Here is a 20,771-nt window from a genome sequence, read left to right as displayed (position 1 = left end):
TTTCCAAGTACTAACTGGTTATCAATATTGTTTTAAGCGCTGCGTGTGTAGCTATAAGTGGTTACAATATCCTTGAATCACTCTTATTATGTGTCGCGCAAGTTCAATCATTATTCATTTTAGGGAACCCATTCTTCCTGAAGATGTGGATGAACCTGAGGGAAACGCCGAAGCAGACGAACCCCGACCAAGTGGGAGTGAACAACATGCAGAGGTCAATAAGAGAGTTACTAGAATGCGAGAGTCTATAGGGCAGAAAGTGCTTAAAAACATCAAGAAGGCCCAGGGGCGACAAGAAACGCATTACAACAAGAGGAGGATCTCTCAAAACGTGAGTGTTAGACAAAACGTATTCATGTATTATTCATGAACATGTTGCTTCATTTGACCATGCGAAGATGACGTCACTGATCTGAAGAAGGGAAATGTTGCAAAGAAGCTATTGTCTCAGGCAAGTGGCACCTTACATGTATTGCAAACTTCTGTTCTCAAACTTCATATTTCTTTTTGTTGCAGGATATCCCCGTTGGAACTAAGGTCCTGAAGAAAAAATTGGTACGATCGGATCGAAAAGGGGGAAATCTGCGTTACCTTGGCTGGGCCCGTATGTCATAAGGAGCAAGACCAAGAGCGGGGGATACTTGTTAACGAACGAGGATGGTATCCACTTGAAATCCTCAATAAACGGGGCGAACTTAAAGATATGGCATGAGGGGCCGTCTGAGAATGAAAAGAAATAAACTACGTTCCAGTCTTCATGTCACTGTCAACACATTATCAATACCACAATATGTATCAATTCTGGTTAAAAACAGAGTGATTTGAGAGCCCAATTCAAGAGCAGGGTATGATACTAGTATTTATGTCAACCCTTGTGAATACTTGCATTAAATACAGAATCTGGTTAAACAGAATGACTTGTTGATTTCTTTATGTACATACATGTACAGTACAAGGCGAATGAAATTGTAAAAGCCATTGCCATCGAAAATCGGTAAGCTGCAACACCTCACTGCGAATGAAAATTAGGTGCAGGCACTTTGAGTAGAGTAATGTATCTTCCTTGAAAATCTACTGTAGTTTTGCATAGGACTTGGAATACTAGTTTGTTCTAGTAATGGAAGTCCACCTAGGACGGAGATTACTAGATTTTGGACCTACATTCCTAAGGAGTCACGGTCCAAGGACATTGGTTGCTAGTAACCTAAGTCCTAGGACTCCAGCTCCTAGCCGTCCAGGACCGTAGTACTTAGATTCCCAGGAGTTAGAGTCCGGCGGACTCCAGCTAGGTAGGCCGTGGGTTACTTTTACACCGGTCCGGATCAGTTATGGTGGCTGATTGCTCTCCCTTCGAACATCGTGTTGGCTGCGATGGTTAACGCTCTCTTGATTGAGAAGTGGTATAATCTTAGACCTTCTTAGGTTGTGACATGAATATGGTCTTTACCAATGCGATAATCTTGTAATTTTACTATGATATTTCGATTGTGTCGAAAAGTATAGATTGCCTCATTATCTCGAGCTAATTTTTGTATTAGGAGGTTATATTGAGCCATGTTACTGATGAAACTTGCTCTTGGGCACTTACTTGTTCTCCTACGCTCGATTACCTGTACTAATACGATATATTCCACTGACGAGAACTGAAGTAATTCTGTACAGAGCTTCGCACATATGGATCATTCTGGGAAAACTCAATGAGGAAGGAATGCTCATTGGCACAATCTATTATATACCCCTGCTCTAGGTAATCTGGCGCACTTTTGCTTCTTCCCACATACATCCTGCTGGAAAGCGTCTCGTACAAAGAAAGTATGGCATGCGCCAGACTAATAAGTAACAGACTAATAAGTAAGAACTTCTGGCTGCGCGAGACTACTGTGATAAAAATGACCATTGCAGAGACTCTGTGACGTAGGCACATATTTTTTACAATTAAAAATGCTCTCAAAAGACGATATGGAATGATTATTCATCATCATTTTCTGAACTATATAACTTCTAATTATCACTTCACATAAATAGGTCGGCGTTAAGTCGCGTGCTTTTCTTTCCTCGTGACAAAATACAGGAAAATAGTTACAACCCCATAATCGCGCTATAAGTCCATAATGAGATCGCGGTGACCCGGAGCTGATGATTTTGGTGTCTGTTTTGATGTATGGATGTGGGGCCTGGGGGACCACAAAAGTTGTAATCGCAAGGCTGCCGACCTTCGTCAACCGGTGCTTGAGATGCATCTTAAACATCAGATGGGAGAGTCACGAGCAGAAACTTGTGGGAGAGAGGAAATCAGGTGCAGATAGAACTGCAAGTCCTGAGGAGAAAATGGAACTGGCTTGGCCACACACTGGGAAATCCCAGGAACAACATCACTGGGTGGAACTTCGCACGGCGGGCGGCGTCCAGGCTGGGCAAGGACCACAAGACGATGATCGGCAAGGACCACAAGACGATGATCGACAGAACATGAGGTCAGGGTGATATGGTTGGACTGGACCTAAGTTGAGAGAACTGTCCAGGACAGGAGAAAGTGACAAAATCTTGTTAGCGACGTATGCTCCACTGAGCGTGACTGCTCATGTTTTAAATATGTGCAAAGAACAAATCAATATATTCAAAAGTCTATCTTTCTACTATTCTCATGACACATTACATTTATATTTCTTTCAATTTTTCATTTGAGTATTTTTGTATTGTAAATGTTGTTTATGTCAAGATTTTTTGCTCTGTAGCCTTTTTGGTATGTTCGCAAATAATGAATTTGAATTTCGATTTGACATCGTAATGACTCCGCGACGTGACTGAATTCCAGCGTAATAAGGTGGCTATTCCAACGTAATAATTAACTGAAAGTAAGCAAAATTAGCAATGAAAATGACGCGAAAAAGGAAATGTTCTTTCAACAGTCAGAGCCTTGGTTGCACGAGAAGCAATGTCGAGCAATCTCGTGCAATACATATATTTTATTGAACCTCTGTATCACACTCTCAAAGGCTCATGCAATATTTGTTTCATGCATCTTTCATGGATTTTCCTTAAAAGAAACTATGCGAAGTAATGAAGAGCAGTGGTGACTGTGTTGTAAAGCCTTTGTTGTCCTGTCCGTAATTGAGGCTGAATTTGACATAATTTTTTTGGGACAATTTAGGGTTTTTATTCGAATGCATTGTACAAAGAAAATGCATTGTTTGATGTACCGCGAGATATTTTACACATGTTGCTTAAGTCGGGACATAAGAAGATATGTCACAGTGGACAACGGTTTACCATTAATGTGACCGCATTTACCATAAACGACAATTCCTGTAGCAGACGGTGTTTGTTTCAAACTGACCGTCTCGTAAAAGGCCGTATCACAATTAACAAGACACGCATAAACCACATTTGGGAATACGCATTAACAATGAGGAAAGTGGGATAATTCTCTCGCTTCTCGTAGGTAAAATTATGGGGAAATATGATTTTAACTAGCATATTTGCATGATTTATCAAAGACCAAACTTACTTAAAATATTATCGGTTTTCCATCAAATCAACCCTGGTAAACTTTTAATAAGTCAATAGCTAAAGTTACATTTATACGGCGCTATTTCCACGTTTCCAAAAAATAAACCTTTCGAATTTATTTTCTATTTTTGTTGTTAATGCCAAGTAGATGTACACTTTCATTGAGGTCGGTTTTTAATGGAGTGCACTGAGCCGTTGTTAATGGGCGTACTCTTTTCATGTATTGAGAGTTGTACCTAATTATCTCACGAATCGAAGTCATGTTTGACAACTACTACTAACATAAGGGAAGCCGAAGGCCTGGCGATCCCTCCGATTATTAAAGAGGTCGTTAATGTACTCTGAACACTGTAATATTCAAGTTTTAAAAGGGGAATCGAAAATGCCGAATTATCAATGTTTATCAGATCATTGCAACTTGTTCGCTATCCAAAGCATTCCGTATCTGTTCACGGACATATCCCACTTACATGTTTGACATAGTGTCTCAATCATTTAGAAGTTCGAAGAAGTTTACCATAAAGTGTCCAAAAAATCCAATTCGCCGTACACGCGGAAATGTTGTTAATGGTAAATACGGTCATGTTAATCAGGTTAATGGTGTACCGTTGTCCACTATGTATTTGTGTTCAGCTACCATTTTATAAAGTGGACCAGTGTTCAGCTATCCCTTAATAGGATACTTGGTTAAACAAACCTACCTCCCAAATGTAATCTGTCGGGTCCTTGATGTCATTGAGACCAATCCATGTCATTGATCGAATATTAGCTGAAAATGACAATATCACCATATGAATTGCCCCGGCTTATTTTGTCTTTTCCAACATACGATGACAAATAATTATGACAAATGATGATTTGGACACCTTTGATCGAACCTTGTTAATAATAATAATAGGTATACCGAATACTAGTACCTTGCACAAAAATATGGATTATCGACGTTTTAAATACATTGGCGAGGTTCAGACAAATTATTTTATACCCGACTCGGTCTGAACTTTGAAACTAAATTACAGCCATCTGGTTGACATACCTAAAACAAAATTGAAACTATTTTTTTCCCAAACAAATTTCGGAATTTTAATCCAGACCTGAGCACAATGAGGAATCAAGGAGGTTTTGAAGGACAAATACGAGTATGAGACCAATGCAAGCAAAAAAGCCTTCTCAAAATGTTTTTCGTCCGCCATTGCTTGGAGCACCCTAGATAATGAATTTCTCAGATTGCCAAGCATCTTATCAGGCCTTCCAACTCACCGAGCATACTGCCCCGGATAGGGTTCCTTGAGGATTGGGAGAATGGCTGCCTCACAAGAAAAACATCCAACATGTGCGCTCGTTGGTAAATTTTCTAAAATAAACTGTGCCCATCTGGTAACGCGGACCATATGTCATCATTTACACTAAATTTCGAGGTGAATTAACCAGCGGGTTACTCTGTGGTCCACGCACAAAATTTATCCATGCATACTCTTTCCATAGGCCGAATCAACAGAGCATTTTTTCTCTTTATCGTGCAAATCATGATTAAAGAATCTTATCACCAGATGATGAACACAACAATAATTCGTTGAAAAACCCAGCAACGCAGTTTCTTCGAACCTTATCAAATAAATTGCCCTTTCCCGGGACGGGCAAACTGGAGGGCCTGATAATATGCTCGGCAATTTTGATTCTCCAGGGTGTGGATGGTTCCTTTCCCAATCTCTATTTCTAGGGGTCAATGGGCTCCCCACTTCCGCTGGTGCTCTTTATCATTAACCCCTAGACACATCTAAAAATTAAAGCTATGTGATTAGTTAATGACAATTTACATAAACATCGATGACGTCACTCGCTATCACAGGTCATTCATAATTTCTCCAAAGCGGCAAATAAACAATAAATTGAACTAAAATATATTATACGACACTAGCTAGAATATCAATGCCAAATATTTACCATTGCCTGCATGATTATTGTGAATTATCTGCCAAAAAAACTTGTCATCAGGTTTTTAAACCTGATAAACAAATCCACTTGGCTGTCATTTAAAAATGACAGCCAAGTGGATTTGTTTATATAATGATACTGTTTTAAGCAAAATACTATATTACAATAGCGACAAAGATTTTAACATCTTTAAAATGTTCGTGTCAGGTATCTTTATTTACGTCAACTATAAGACGTGTTCTCAATTTAAAACATGTTTTATGGGCCACAAAAATTGTGGCCCACATGATGACATATGGTCCGCGTTACCAGATGGGCACAGTTTATTTTAGAAAATTTACCAACGAGCGCACATTTTGGATGTTTTTCTTGTGAGGCAGCCATTCTCCCAGGCCTCGAGTGGCCCTGGGAGAAGTCTGCTCGGTAAGTTTGAAGGACTGATAAGATGCTTGGCCATCTGGGAAATTCATTCTCCAGGGTGATCCAAGCAATGGCGTACGAAAAACATTTTGAGAAGGCTTTTATGCTTGCATTTGCCCTTCATACTCGTCTTAGGGAACGTTATTCGCCAAACGGGCTCCATCAAGCAAAGCCTTTGTTATTGAGCTATATATGATAATGCCAATTATGTTACGTATCTGTATCTGAGAAAACGGGACTTTCAATAGTCGGCGTCCAAAATTTGAATCGAGGGTATTCAAGTGTGCGAACAGCGAAATTTAGTCGTGTAATGCTGTTTAAGAATGGATCATTTTAACTAGATGACTACCAGCCAGAGAGCTTGACTTGCTCCATCTGGTTGTACAATCATATAATTTCATGAATTCATATAAAGAGCGCGATTACGATTTGAAGGTTGTAACAGTAGGTTAATTTCACTAGTTGCGACGATGATCTTTGGATTGTCACAACCCAGTAGATGCATGGTCACAACCAGTAACTGCAGTCAGGAATGCCACTCCCGCCCTTACCTGCCTCACCATATATTGCTTATTCATACCTCGTATTACATGTACTTAGTATGTCATGTTTTTTTGCTGCAGCTCACCTAAAGACAGTATTTATTGTAATTTTACAGGTCTATCGCCAGTAATGGAGAACAGTCTACACGCTTGGTTTCTAGATCGAATATTACATGGATTTCCTGTCTGCCGTGAAGAATTGCAAACGAGAGCGATGCTTCTGCTCAGAGAATGGTTGGAGCAGTTACCTGAGGAAGAACGTGAGGGATTTCTTCGAAGAAAGCCGCATTATGCCAAATTCCAGGCATCATATAGCTGGTACGAAATTCTGCGAACGGTGAGGATATTTTTCGAGTATAATCAGGCCAGTTTTATTTAATCCTCGGAGATAAGTCAAGACCAGGAATGCTAAAACAATATCATCATACCAGTAGTTACTGCATTCATATAAACCGATTATCACTCACTTCCGAACCCTATCATATTTCAGGAAAAGGATAGGTAGAAGAAGGAAGACCAAGGTTTCAAGGACTGTACCCGACAATGCAGACGAGTTAGTACTTTTAGAGTTTGAAACCTGGTTTCGGTGGAAAGAAAGTAGGTTTCGAGAGCGAAACTTGTATTTGAAAATAAGAATCCTGGTTTTGACACAACGAAACATAGTTTTGAAGGTCGAAGTATAGTTTCAAGATCTTAAACCAGAATTCGGTCGAAAGAACGTAGCTTTTGGCTGAGAAACCTATGTTTAATGTTACGAATCCTGGTTTTGCATGTAAGAAAATTGGTTTTGATGTGCGAGTATGGGTATATTGCGGGGAACCTCCCGAAAAAACAAGCCAAGCGAACGAAAAAGGGCAAAATCGGCTCTCCGCACCCCATTTCCAATTCTAAAATGGTTAATTTGGGAACCGACCAGCAATATGCCCTTACTCTACACCCTCCCAAAAAACACTGAATTTCCTTAACACTGATCTTCTAAAAAAACTACCTAATAAAGGGTTGAAATCAACTACTCACGTAAAAACGTCAACCCCCAGAGTCACTACAAACGATATCCAACATTTCTAACATTTCCACGTTGCACACACATCAAAATAAATCGAAAAAAATAAAAAAACACCCCTCCCTAACATTTCGGAAATGAATTGCGCTTTCATTTTCTCTTTTCAATTGAAGGTTAACGAAATGAATGGTTTCTTTTCGATGTTCATCCCAAGCCTTAGATTCCCTTTGTAATTTTTCAATCGCTCAATTATGTCTCTCCATTTCGTCTTGATAACCATTTTTGTCTATGGCTTTGAAAATATATCCCGCTCCAGAAAATGCGACGGCGTTTACTACGGCACCAATTAACATTCCAGCCATTTACAAACAATAAGAAAATGGTAAGTAAATGACCACCGAAAAGGTTCCAGCTAATGAAGTTCCAACGAACGAAGTTTCAACAGGAGTTGGTTATCCAACGAATGAAGTTTCAGCGAACAATGTTTCAAACGAACAATAGCTTAGAGATTTATACTTTAATCCCCAAAGTATTGGGGCCTATACAAATGAAAGCCAACTTTGGAGAAAAATAAAAACAGATAAAATGGCAATCAAGAAAAAGGAATTAAAGGATTTCCTAGTTAGTTTACCAACCTACCAACTTCACAAACCAATAACCGAAAAATTCACTTTTCGAAAAACAATGGTTTCTTACGTGGATCAACAATGGCAAGCTGATTCAGCTGTTGTAGAAAGATTTAATCGTACTTTAAAAACTAGAATGTGGAAATATTTCACTGCAAAAGAGACTAACAAATGGTTGGATATTCTTGAAAACCTAGTGAATGGTTACAACAATACATTTCACTCATCCATTGGAATGAAACCAATTGAAGATAGAGAAGAATATGATACCGGAACAGTTTGGTACAACCTCTATGGGGTATTTCTACTTAAAGATTATGTTAAACCAAAGTACAAGATTGGCGGCAGCATTAGAATAACCAAATATAAAACCATATTTTCTAAAGGTTATCTTCCTAATTTTACCGAAGAAGTTTTTAAAATAAAACGAATAGTTTTCACAAAATCCATCGTCTACCAACTCGAGGATTATCAGTCAGAAATTATAGACGGTTATTTTTATACAGAGGAATTAATTCACGTTCCAAATCCAGATCAAATCGAATACAAAATCTAAAAAAAATTACGTTACAAAACAGTTAAAGGAGAAAAATACGGTTTGGTTAAATGGAAAGGTTATTCAGAAAAATTCAATGAATGGCTTCCAGTATCGATCATAAAATCACTTTGAGTTTTTTAAAATGAATTTTTAAGTGTTTTTTGAAATCGAATATTTAAGTGTTTTTTAAGTCAAATTTTTAAGTGTTTTTAAAAATGATTTTAAGTGTTTTTTAAAGTCGAATTTTTTTAGTGCTTTTTAAATATTTTTAAATTGTTTTTTTAAATCGAATATTTAAGTGTTTTTCAAATCGAATTTTTAAGTGTTTTTTAGAGTCGAATGTTTTTAATGTTTTTTCAATCTAAAGTTTAAGTGTTTTTTTGAATCAATTTTTTAAGTGTTTTTTAAATCGATTTTTTAAGTGTTTTTTTAAGTTTATCAATCATAAGGTTATAACACTCGAAAGTTAGATTCCTTTCTTCTTTGTTTGAACACTCATAATGTTTTAGAAAAAAATCAGCCTTTTGATTTCCATGCCTACTTAAATCTACCCCTGCACCCTTCCTACGATTTTTTTCTCGACTAATCGGGTCTATATTTGACGAATTCCAACATACTTCTGGAACCCCTCCAATCTTCACCACCGCTAAAACATGATCAGAGCCTTCGTTTACAATAATTTTCCCCTCTCTTTGCCAATTCAACCAATCAATGAAAAACTGGTTAGTGCAACCAAGATATTTTTCAAGCGGTCCCATTGTATCACAACGGTTCATCGAAACCCGCATTTTGTGAATAGCATAAAAGTTAGGATCTTTATATTTTATTCTCATGCGATCTCTATTATAATTTCTACTACAATATTTACAGTAACCCTGCAACCCATCTCTGGATTGACTATTTTTGAAATAATATTCATAGGGTTTATTTATTTTGCATTTTGAACAGCATTTAAGCTTATCAGTTTGCATTAGGTTAATAAATATATTTTTTACATTTTCTATGTTATCATTTCCGTCTAAAACAATAACACCAGGAGGTATAGACAAATATTCTCTATTTTCAATGAATGTTTCCTCATGTTGGTAATGAACATAATTTAAATATTCTAAACTAATAGATCTTTCTTCTGGACGATTTCGTTCTTGAATTCTCCCATAACAAATTTGTGGGTATGTTCTAAGATAAATTATGAACGTTGGAAGTTTACCTGTATCACGCATTTCATAAAAATATTCAGAATAATTCTTCCCCAAATTTGTTAATTGACCCTGAGTTAAATCCCCCTCAAAATTACTCAAATGTGAAAAGACGTGATATGTGGAGAAAATACTTATCTTAGAAATTATTGTTTTTTTCAGAATCTGCATTGTTATTATTTCTAGAAGATGTTTCCAGTGCCATCCTTTGAAATTCGTCTGAATATTCTTTAGGGTTATTGTACAGAAGTTCCAACATATTTTTTCCGTTATAATTTTTCCATTCATTTATAAGTTCTGGAATAACCTCTACTTCGATAAATTCTTTCAAACTTTCAATTAACTTTGATTTTCCGGCGGAAATATTATCCTCAATTATTACGCTTATTTTTTCTAAATTTTGAATTTAAATTTTGTTCCATTTATTTATTTTTTTCTTAAATAGACATTTGATTCAATGATAGTGTTGTCGTCCCAGCGGGAATCGGCTCCATACGGAACCGTTGAAATTCCACCGTCTAAAATAGATTTCTTATCGTCGAATGGATTTAAACTTCTTGTATTAACTTCCTCTACAAACATATTGTGCTTGTCAGATCTCAGAACCCTCATATCATGATACCATGTTTTTTTTATCAAACAAAGAACTGTAGTAGTCATCAAATGAAACCCCAGTTCTTACCACATGTTTACTTATTCCCTTTAACTTTTTTGCCTCAGAGAATTTTTTTCAACACCATTTCTTGCTTTAGGTAAAATTGTAAAATCCTGTAATGCACTATGTAAGTTGTTCTTATTTTTCTGATTCAAGATAAGTTTCTCAACCTTTGGTCTCTTCTCATCCCCAGCAATTCCTTCCGGTAGTCACCCAATTCCTCGTAGGGAATAAATAATGATTCCGGACAATACGGAAAATTCAAGGATTTAAACTTTATTTTTTTCTGGGTATTCAAGGTCGACTTCAAAATAAAAACCTATCGGAGAATTTTCAGAAATACTCATTATATTCTCTTCTGTTATTTTGGGTATTTCTTCGTAAACTCTGAAATCAGACTCAGGTAACATTTGCATCATGTCCCAACTGTAAAGATTATTTGCGTCGACATACAGAAGTTTATGTTGGTCATCAGTTTCGATATATCTAGTTCCCATCACCCCAGAAATTCCACCTCTTATTGCTTTTTCAAATAGCAGAAAAGAATCAACTTCAGTTAGTAGATCGAGATTGAAGCCTGTATATTTCAGACACGCTTGCCAAGTGAGACCAGGAGTGGAGTAACAATGAAAAGGGTCGATTTCAAAATAGTTTAAATTGACCTCTCTACATTTTTAAAAAAGGTTTGCCAAAAGTAACACATCATATTTTAGATACAAATCTATAAACTTTCGATGGTCCCATCGGGAGCTCTGATATTTCGCTTTGAAGTGACCCAAAATCTATTTTGCTTTTGATACACCTCTGGAGATTCCATTTTATTTTTTAAATAATTAAACAAAATATATCTTCTATGAGTGTTTCTTCGTTGTAGCTTTCTTGTAAGGTGTAAAAGGAATATGGTGCAGAACCTTTCTTTCTCAGTTTTTGAAGTCTTCGTTGCCTTGATAAAACTTCCTGGGGATTTTGAAGTCACAATCTACCATTAATTTGGTGATGTTGTCCAATTCGGATTGTAGAAATATGAAGGAATATAAAAACCGAAAACAACCAAACTGAAAACAAATATAGTCCTCGGCTGATTTGGGAAGGAGTTTCAGTCTGTTACTTTTTTGTCTTCTTAATCAATGCTTTTTTTAACCAGGGTTTTAATGAAAATATGAGAGTCATAGTGACTAAGATTGTGGAAGAAAATCGGTACAAAGGTGGCATGTTTTGCGATGAGGTTACAAAAGTTGTGAGCCGCACCTCTAAACTTACCACTGTAATGATCATGATCCCTAACTTACTTTTCATTATTCTTATTATCGTTGCCACAATAATAACAGTTTCGGTTTTTCTTATCCAACTCAAACTTTTCTTGTTCTTCGTTAGTCAACTCCGTTTCTACTTTTGTATTTAAAGGTTTCCCAAATTCATCTTCCTTCTGCATTAACCATTCGCAAAACCAATCAGCCACATCCTCCCCGCGGTATGAAAAATATGTGCTTTCAAAAAGTTCTGGATAATCTGAATGAATATAACATCCCACCGCAGAGGCTTTTTGTATTTTTAATCGCTTAGTTTTTTCTGATCCCTCGCTGGTAACATTTACTAGAACTCAATCTGAATCATTTAAATTATCACTAGTTGCTTCGAAATCGGCGTACACAATGAAAGGAACCCTATTTTTAAACGAGTGGTTTTTAAATTTTAGGTTTGCTGATGCACTTCCCTTCTGCGGCATTTTGACTTCGCAATAATCATGCACCCACATTTCTTTTTCAGAGTAACTGGAGTTATTTCCCTATCAAAAGCATTCATACATCTTCTACATAAATACCTTTTATTACTGCTATTATTACGAAAAAACACAGATATATTTTTCAGAAGCATATAATGTTCTTGGTAGTACAAACTATCTATTACGTTTTCATCCTCAAAATTATCAGATAGATAGAGTGGTTCCAAAGTGTAATGTAATAATCTTCCGCTCCTCTTCTTGTAATAAATGCAATAAAACGGCTCAAATACGGTGTCTCTCTTTTTATTTCGTGCACTCTCCTGCCGCCTTTTTCTTGCAACAACGTACATACATTTTGCAACAATCCCCTGCCGTGACCGCCCGACGTCGCCCGAAGACGTCGGCTTCATCGACATTCGTCACAGGAGGAGGATGCGCCAAAACCCGGTGATGACGTCACCCTGCGTAGCAACAGTTCGCAACAGTTAGCAACGGTGCCGTCAAGACCGAGATCACCACAGTAACCTAACAGATTATTTAATTGCTTATTTGCCCCGCTGGAGCTTGTGCTCTCACCAACTCAAAAATATTAATCTTAATTATCTTCTCTTTCAATTTTTGGCACATCTTTTTTTACACACACTGGAAAATTATTTATTTTTATTTTACCTTCATATGCCCCGTAAGAGCTAGAATTACAATGGTGATTAATTGGTTCGTAACGTGCTGCTAACAAACTCCACAAAAAACACTTCCCGTCATTACATTGTACATTAATTATCGAACTAGATTTGAAAGGAAGTTTAATGAAGTGCCCACCTTTGGTATCTCTGTACGCAACTAAAAATAAATCCGCTCTGTTTATCTTTTGTAATGTAATCCAAACATGTTTGTACGGCAACTTCTGGTTTTGATTTTAAAAAAACAACTTCAAAAGGATTTTGAATTCCATGGCGTATTTCATTGTTAATCTTCAAAAAAGAAGCTTGAGAGAAATTAACTTCCACATTAATACTTATCTTAAACAGGTACCGCTAGTTCCCAGTGGCATGAGTCAGGCAGTGCATGATACCTGGCTGATAACTACTCAGGCAGCAGCATGCATCTGCTGGCACATCACCTAAATATAGCTTAATTGAATACTTGGCGGGAAATGACCATGTGCCTATTAGGTGTACTGTACAACTTTCATGGAGGTGGCAAACAATATTTTGTGTTCAATAGTTTAGCTTCCAGAAATGCTAGTTTTGCTAGAGATAAAGTGTAACTTCTTCCACTTTCTAACAATGTAAACAAGTTCAAGCTGTTGGCAACAATATGCCTGGCGAAAGAACCAGGGGCCATTTCAGAAATGAAATAGGAGGGTGCTATTCCCTATAAAATGGTTGATTTTGGCCTTCTTGAGATGTATTACCAGACTTTCATTGACAGTGTATCGAGTCTCATTCATTCGGGAATATTCAAACTGTCTGAAAACTCAAAAATCTTCAAAACATGACTTCATGTGAGATATTCTGAGGTGGTCCCACTGCATGAATTGGCTTCTGTACAAGGAAGTCTTCAATCATCATTCATGGGTCATTTGACTAAGATACTTGAACCTGACAGAAATGCCAGTTTCTGGGGAAAATGAAATGAAATAAAGATTCGACACATATGGTTCATATCATTTAGCATTCTAATATGTCTGGTTAGGACATAACAAAGTCTATAAACCGATCAGAAAGTTCCATTCAGAAGTAGGGGAGGCTGCTGGCTCACTGTTAAAGGGAGAGTCTTGAAAAATAAGTGATAGACGAGAAGTTCATCAGATAATCAGACATGGACCAAGATACATCATCTGTACCCAGTTTAAGCCATGAGGATACAGAACAACTGCGATTAAAGGACAGGGAACGTCTTGAAAATCTAAGAAAACAATTTCCTTCTGACAGTCCATCAAAGGTTCGTGAGAGAAAAGAGCGCTACAAGCAGAAGAAATCATCGGAGAAGAAATTTCGTGGCTGCTTGGAATTTACGTGCGAGAGCGACGCAGAGAAACTTTCGCTTTATAACAATATAGACTTGATAAAAAACACCTAGGTGGTGGAACCATATCGAAAATATCAAACTACAGGTTTTTGAATGAAATTGTGGAATTCTATTAACTTCATAATAAGAAAAAATACTTGTCGTGATGTGGAAATGACAGTTGAGAATAACAAATCACTCCAAAGTGAACCAAGAAGCAACTCGTACCAGTACTGTGAGAGATCAGAAATTGAGCAACCATTATTCATTACATCAAAACAGTCGTTGGAGAACCTCTTTGATAAATTGTGTTTGCATCACCGGGACTGCATATCGAAAATGGGAATAATGACAGAAAGGATGGATGGGCATGTTGCTATTTTTGATATTGCATGTCAAAATGGTGCCCATAAGATGAGTTGGACAACCTCTCCTCATGTCGAAGGAGGACAATTTTTAACTAACCTAAGGATGGCACACGCCTATTTCGATTCTGGGATTTTACCACATCAGTATGAAAGAGTGTGTGATGGTGCTGGTGTAGGGAAAATTGGGGAAAAATCTTTGACGGCATTAGCTGAAACATATAAAACTGTGACTGACGCCGCCACAAAGGAATCGGAGGGTGATGCTTTGTTGGAAGAAATTGCCGCCTCTGTCGAAACAAGTGGACTTGATGGCATAGACATTGCGACAAATGCAAGACACTGCTGGCGCAAGAATTCCAGATTTACTGATGTTTTGTGTTTGGGGGATAAAACTCACAAGGTACTTGCCCATGAGGTCGTGTCCAAATATGAAGATCCAGCTCCAGGGAGACATGAACTCATAGAAACTAAGAAAATATATACATATTTAGATGAACAGGATGTTCCAGTGAGGGTGCACGACCATGACTCGAACCCTCATGTGGGAGAATGGGTTAATGTCTTTAATAGTTGTGCTGCCCATTCCAGATGGCAGCACAAGCTGGTCTTGCATTTTTCAATACACTAGTTTTAATGCTCTTTAATACCTTTAATCATTACATAATGTATATACTTATACCTATTTAAGTGAATGTTTGGTGTGGCCCAGTGCCATTCCTTGAGTTTATCACTCTACAACAACCTTATCCTTGCTTATCCTTAATTTTATGTGCTTGCAGGTATGTACATATTCGTGTTCTGTAAATTGTAAATATATTCCGTCATTAAAAGCCATTCCTTGAGTTTATCACTCTACAACAACCTTATCCTTGCTTATCCTTAATTCTATGTGTTTGCAGGTGCCTGGATGCCTGCAGCTAATTTGGCCACTGGCCCGAAATATCGGCCACATTTGGGGGCTCAGCCGTCCATTAACAACAATGATTGAAACCAACCCGGGGAGTCTACCCTACGATATCGATAATGCATGATGATTTGAAGTGACGACGCCTAGATCGTGTATATACTAATATTCGAATAGCTGAAAATCGCGACGCGTACGGGGGTGTTCTACCTCCAAGTCAAGCAATGTTTATCGCGTAATTCATTTAAATATAATCTTAGATTACTTCGGAAAGGGCCAAAAGACCCGCTTGTCTCCACTAAATTAGATTTAACCCGGTATGAAGAACTATATCTAAATAGAACCAGGTGTGATTTGATCTTTAAATTACGCCTGTTTAGTCATAATTTTACTAATGTACAAAGCCCATCCTGCACCTGTGGTTTTAAGAATCAATCCACAAAACATATATTTCTCGACTGCCCTCCACTTCTAGATCTTCGTGTCTCACTGTTCAATGACCTGGGTTGCTGACCAACTTTCTTTTGTCAATTTTAACCGCATAGATGAGCGCCTGCAAGCCCTTTTGTATGGTCACAGTTCCCTTTCAACAGCTACTAACAAGAAAGTGGTTGAAAGAGTTGCCAAATTTATTTTTGCTGTGGTAAATTACTTTGCCGACCATTGAAAGGGCTTGCAGCGCTGCATCTCAAAATTACAAAATTTTATTCTTCCTACCTCTTTGCTTGTTATTATTTTATACTTCCTTATGTGGTCCATTATCATTTGTAAATATATTGTTTGTACTCCAGGGCTAATAATGCACATTGTGCCTCAGCCCTGGAAACTTATACCTTTTGTAACTTTGTATCTCCTTGTGATTCTAAATAAAATTTCATTAAATCAAATCAAACCTCAAAGTCATGTGCACATTCGTTTTTTTGTTTGGTTCGCTTAACACTGAGCTGTGTTGACTACTCAGAGGGAATGACATTTTCGTTTCCTTTGTTTCTTACGTTGAACTGTGACCGCGTTGGAACATTCTTTTTGGTTGACTGACACTGTGAAATTCATTTTTGTGTGATCACTAACATTTGATTTAGTTATTCTCATTATGTTGCATGTACCTTATGGCCGGCATGTTCATTAAGTTGTACATTTTTGTTGTGAATGCATTTTAAGTTGAGTTTCATAGAGCTTCGGTTTTTAGATGATTTTGCATGGGCTTAGATTATTTTGGTGTCATAAAGTCACCTGGTTAATTTTATAGCGCTTGGGGTGGATTTGTTCATAAATAACTTGGTCGATTACTTTGCTTTCAAAAAGTTTCTTGTGGCACAACGCACGTCTATAATTTGCAATTATTTAACCCTGCATTCATTTCATGACATTCATCATTCACTTCATCCCTCCACCATCGTTTACCGTCATTTTGCTGCATCACCATCAATTTCTTTCAGGCTTCATTAAAACATCCAAAATCATCATAGTCTATTTCGAATTCCCTTTTGTATTACAGGTCAAAGTAAATTTTAAAAAATTCAACCATCCCAAAAAAATGTTATACATCATCAGAATGGAATCACCATCAATCAAATCGGAAGGGGGAGATGAAAGGAGGGCCCTGAGGGTACTTAGGGACCTTCGTTTGTTATCCCCAACTATAAAAAAACAAAATTATGACTACATTAATGCAAGAAGACACTCCGTCATTCCTACAAGACCTTACGTTAGAAAATGCCCAAGAAGGTTCCATTTATAGTACACCAAGGGGCGATTCCATGGAAGGTTGTGGGGTGTTTGACCGTGATGGTTCCGGTGGGTCAAGGAGAAGGGTTTCATTTGCTGATGGCCCCTCGGAATCTCATGGTCCAGTGGGCTCGGGTCGTCCTTCACATGGTCTCCCCCATCGTAAACTTTTCATAAAGCCCTCTCCAACATCGCTATTGCCTCAGGACAGAGTTAGTTCACAACCTGTTCCATCAACGCTTCATTATTCTTCTTCGTCACAACATATCCTTCGTAATCCTTTGTCTTGGTCGCAGCCTGTTGGTCATCAAAATGTTCTATCTCAACCTCCCTTGACTACTAGTCAGAACCAGTATTCTTCACCACGGTCTTTGTCACAACCAGCGTCCTCACAGCCTGTCGTTTCTTGCTCCGAGGAGCATGCATTTGCGTCACAACCTGTGTCTTCTCTGCCTGACATATCATACTCGATGGTACATCCAGGGCATCCTGCCTTACAGCCACGGTCTTTGTCACAACCTGGCATTTCTTCGCATAGGCGGCCTTCTTATCTTCCTCAGCAGTGGTCAACTCCTGTTTTTCCTGTGTCTTCAGGGCAGACTTCAACTCTGCCCATGTCGCAACCTTGGTCGGGTTACCAGGCACAACCAGTCAATTCGCCAGGCTTGTCTTTATCTCAGCCTTGGTACAATTCTCAGCCGATTCAAGTTTCTACACATGGTAAGCCGCGTATTGCTACATTCTCCGGCTCAAAGGATGTTAAGAATTCTGTGTCTTTCAATCAGTGGCGATATGAGGTAAAATGCTTGCAAAAGGCTGAGCAGCCACGCGTTGTGCTGCAGGCCATTCGTCAATCGTTGAAGTATCCTGCATCGGATGTTCTCTTGCACATGGGTGAAGATGTCCTGTCGAGGAAATCCTCCATAAATTTGATATCATGTTTGGTAATGTCCTGCCAGCGGAGAAGCTGTTGGAGAAATTTTATGTTGCAGCCCAAGGGGTTGGCGAATCAGTCGCCTCTTGGGGTTGTCGTCTTGAGGATATATTGAATCTGCTAGGAGATGCCGTCCCTGTCACCAGCCCAGAGATGCTGCGTAGTAAATTCTGGTCTGGATTGAGGTATGAGAGGGTTCGGCTTGGTCTCCGCCATCTTTATGATTCTTTTGTGCCATATCACTCCTTGTTGTTGCAGGCTCGGGTTTTGGAGCAGGAGTTCGTACATGTTAGTCAGGTCACTGTCGGTTCTGGTCCTGAGTCTGATGTCGTCAAGTCTCTCACTGACCAAGTTCAGCGATTGCAGGGCAAGTTGACTGCCATTGAGGCACATAAACCGAAACGACAGCAAAATGTTGTTTGTTTCAACTGTGGCGAGAAGGGTCATTTCAGTCGAAGGTGCCCTAAGTCTAGTGGGAAGGATTTAACAGACAATGCTCCAGACAATATTAGTCCCAAGGAGCACCTTAGTCGCTGTCATGCTCGTTCTGCTCCTAATCGTACTCGGAGGAGGTCCCCACCTCCAGAACCTCCTAAGGTCCGACCTGTTGTGAGCTCCAAGTGTTTAGCACCCTCTTCTTTGCCTAAGGGGTTAGTTGGCAAGTCGAACGAGTCGCTCAGATCACCACTCAGATCACCAAGTTTGTCAGGGATCAGCATGGTCCAACAATTCTCTGGATACATGGCACATGACTAAAAACATAGCTGCTGGATTGAAAAAGCTGACATCGGGGTACAAGTACAAGTAGAAGGGAAAACCTGGTTTGAGACTTGGCGGATAAAGCAGGTTCAGTAAAGACCCATGTGTATTACCACATCAAAAGATGCAATGGTGATCCTGAAAAGATCAAGGAAGGAATTGACAGTATCATTCCACACTATCAAGACGATCACAGTCACTGTCATCCCTTGCAGGTCTGATCCTGGCTATGAACCTAGCAAGGAACCGATTGTCAACCCAAAAGCAGTGGAGGCCTTGAGAAAGTTCCTTCATGGTATGCCTGCATTCAAGAAACTGGAGTTGTACATTTGTTGCAAGGACACACATTTTATTGAATCATTCAATAATGCGATATTACAGTTTCATGACAAAAGGATAGTTTTTGAGAAATCAGCATATGATATCCGTAGTAACTTGGCTGTTTTAGATTGGAATGAACAGCAGGATAGGGAAGTAACTTCGACAGAATTAGTGAAGGACTCCAGAAAACCAAGGAGGATAATTGGCAGGGATATAAAAAAGAAAAAACTGTTCGGCTACCGGGGTATATTGTGGGAGCTTTGGATGGACAGTTTCTATGGCCAGGTTTCTTCATAGATGACAGACTAACCTATCACCCCTCATGTTGGTAAGACCTAGTTCGTGAGGTGAATTTCTTAGTTTTATTTGGGCTGTGTTAGACCAAGTTTTATCATCATGGAAAGAAAGGAAATATTGCATTTGCTAGGTTACAGCTGAACAAAAAGAGTTGATATGGGGAATAATTCATTTTAATAATTTGGATATTGAAGAACTTGATGTTATGCATCATGATGTTGGAATACAGTGTGATTCAGACTCAGTTGAAGCAGACACAGTTGATAGAGTGGTTGCTGCTGAACTTGTTGGAATTATTGATGACAATGTAGCATTACCAGTAGACACTGTAGAGGGTGGAGGGGTTAACACTAACCCAGTTCCAGCTGTGCCTGTTGTAGAAGAAAGGCAGCAGATTCGTGTGCCTCGTGATCCACAGAGAGAGGAATGTAATTTATGTTATTGCCAACCATGTGTTGCAACCAAGTGGCCAGGGTGGCTGGGGGCAGGACAGCTTCCCAGGAAAGGAAACAATACAATTAGGAAGGACATTGTGAAAATGTACAGGAGCTCTGAATTCAAATTTGCCACCCAGCCATTTGCCAACCTGGTGCCCGCCTCCACCTTTTATACCAGCAGTACCTGTTTAAAATGATAGCTTTTTAGAAGTGACAAAATCTCAACAAATTTCTCTTTGTAATTCGACAAGTCTGTTTCTACTTGTGGTTGTCTAAACTGCACAGTTACAAAATTTGAAGGTATTTTTTTTTCCTTTCTTCCAAATTTGTTCACTATTTCTATTCCTTTAATTTTTCCCGCCATTGATAAAAAAATCTTCCTCTTTTTCTGTGAGTTGTGAAGCGTTAACATAACTGTTAATAGTTTCGTTTGCCGGAGCTCCCACCGGCTCTTTGTTCTGAATTGGAGGAGGTTCGTTCGATGGGGTGTCAACTCCTGTTGGAGAATACGAAGTAGCGTGAAACGCGCCGGCTCCCACCGGAACTTCATTCTTAGACGTTAGTGTTCTATTTAATTCCTCTGATATTTTTTTGGGTTTTTTAAAATGTTTTTCAGATTTAAGATGGTGGTTGTAGTTTTTCTTTAAAACTTCAGAAAGACAATCTCGACAAAAATCTTTTTTAGGTTGATACTTTATTTGTTGCATTTAAGATATATTTTGTTTCTTAAATTGTTAAAAACTTGATAATTCATCTAATTAAGAAAAATAAGTATTATACATGGAGGGTAAAATAAGTGAAAATAAAGAAGTCGAAAATGTCCAAAATATTTCAAAATTGTTAGTGGATTTGAACATGTATT

At 38.4% G+C, this 20,771-nt stretch overlaps 1 long non-coding RNA gene across 1 annotated transcript in view; it reads right to left on the bottom strand.

Annotated features, from left to right (window-relative positions):
• Positions 1–2,717: 2,717 nt before the first annotated feature.
• Positions 2,718–20,771, bottom strand: part of LOC135494569 (uncharacterized) — a 36,571-nt gene continuing 18,517 nt past the window's right edge. The window contains exons 2-3 of the long non-coding RNA XR_010448402.1: positions 4,212–4,279; positions 2,718–2,849 (exon numbers count right to left, since the gene is read on the bottom strand). This is a non-coding gene — a long non-coding RNA (uncharacterized LOC135494569). The remainder of the gene's footprint in view (positions 2,850–4,211; positions 4,280–20,771) is intronic.

This window comes from Lineus longissimus, chromosome 10, assembly GCF_910592395.1.
Source record: "Lineus longissimus chromosome 10, tnLinLong1.2, whole genome shotgun sequence".
NCBI lineage: Eukaryota > Metazoa > Nemertea > Pilidiophora > Heteronemertea > Lineidae > Lineus > Lineus longissimus.
Note: the sequence above shows the minus strand (reverse complement) of the source record. Positions and strands in the feature narration are given on the sequence as shown.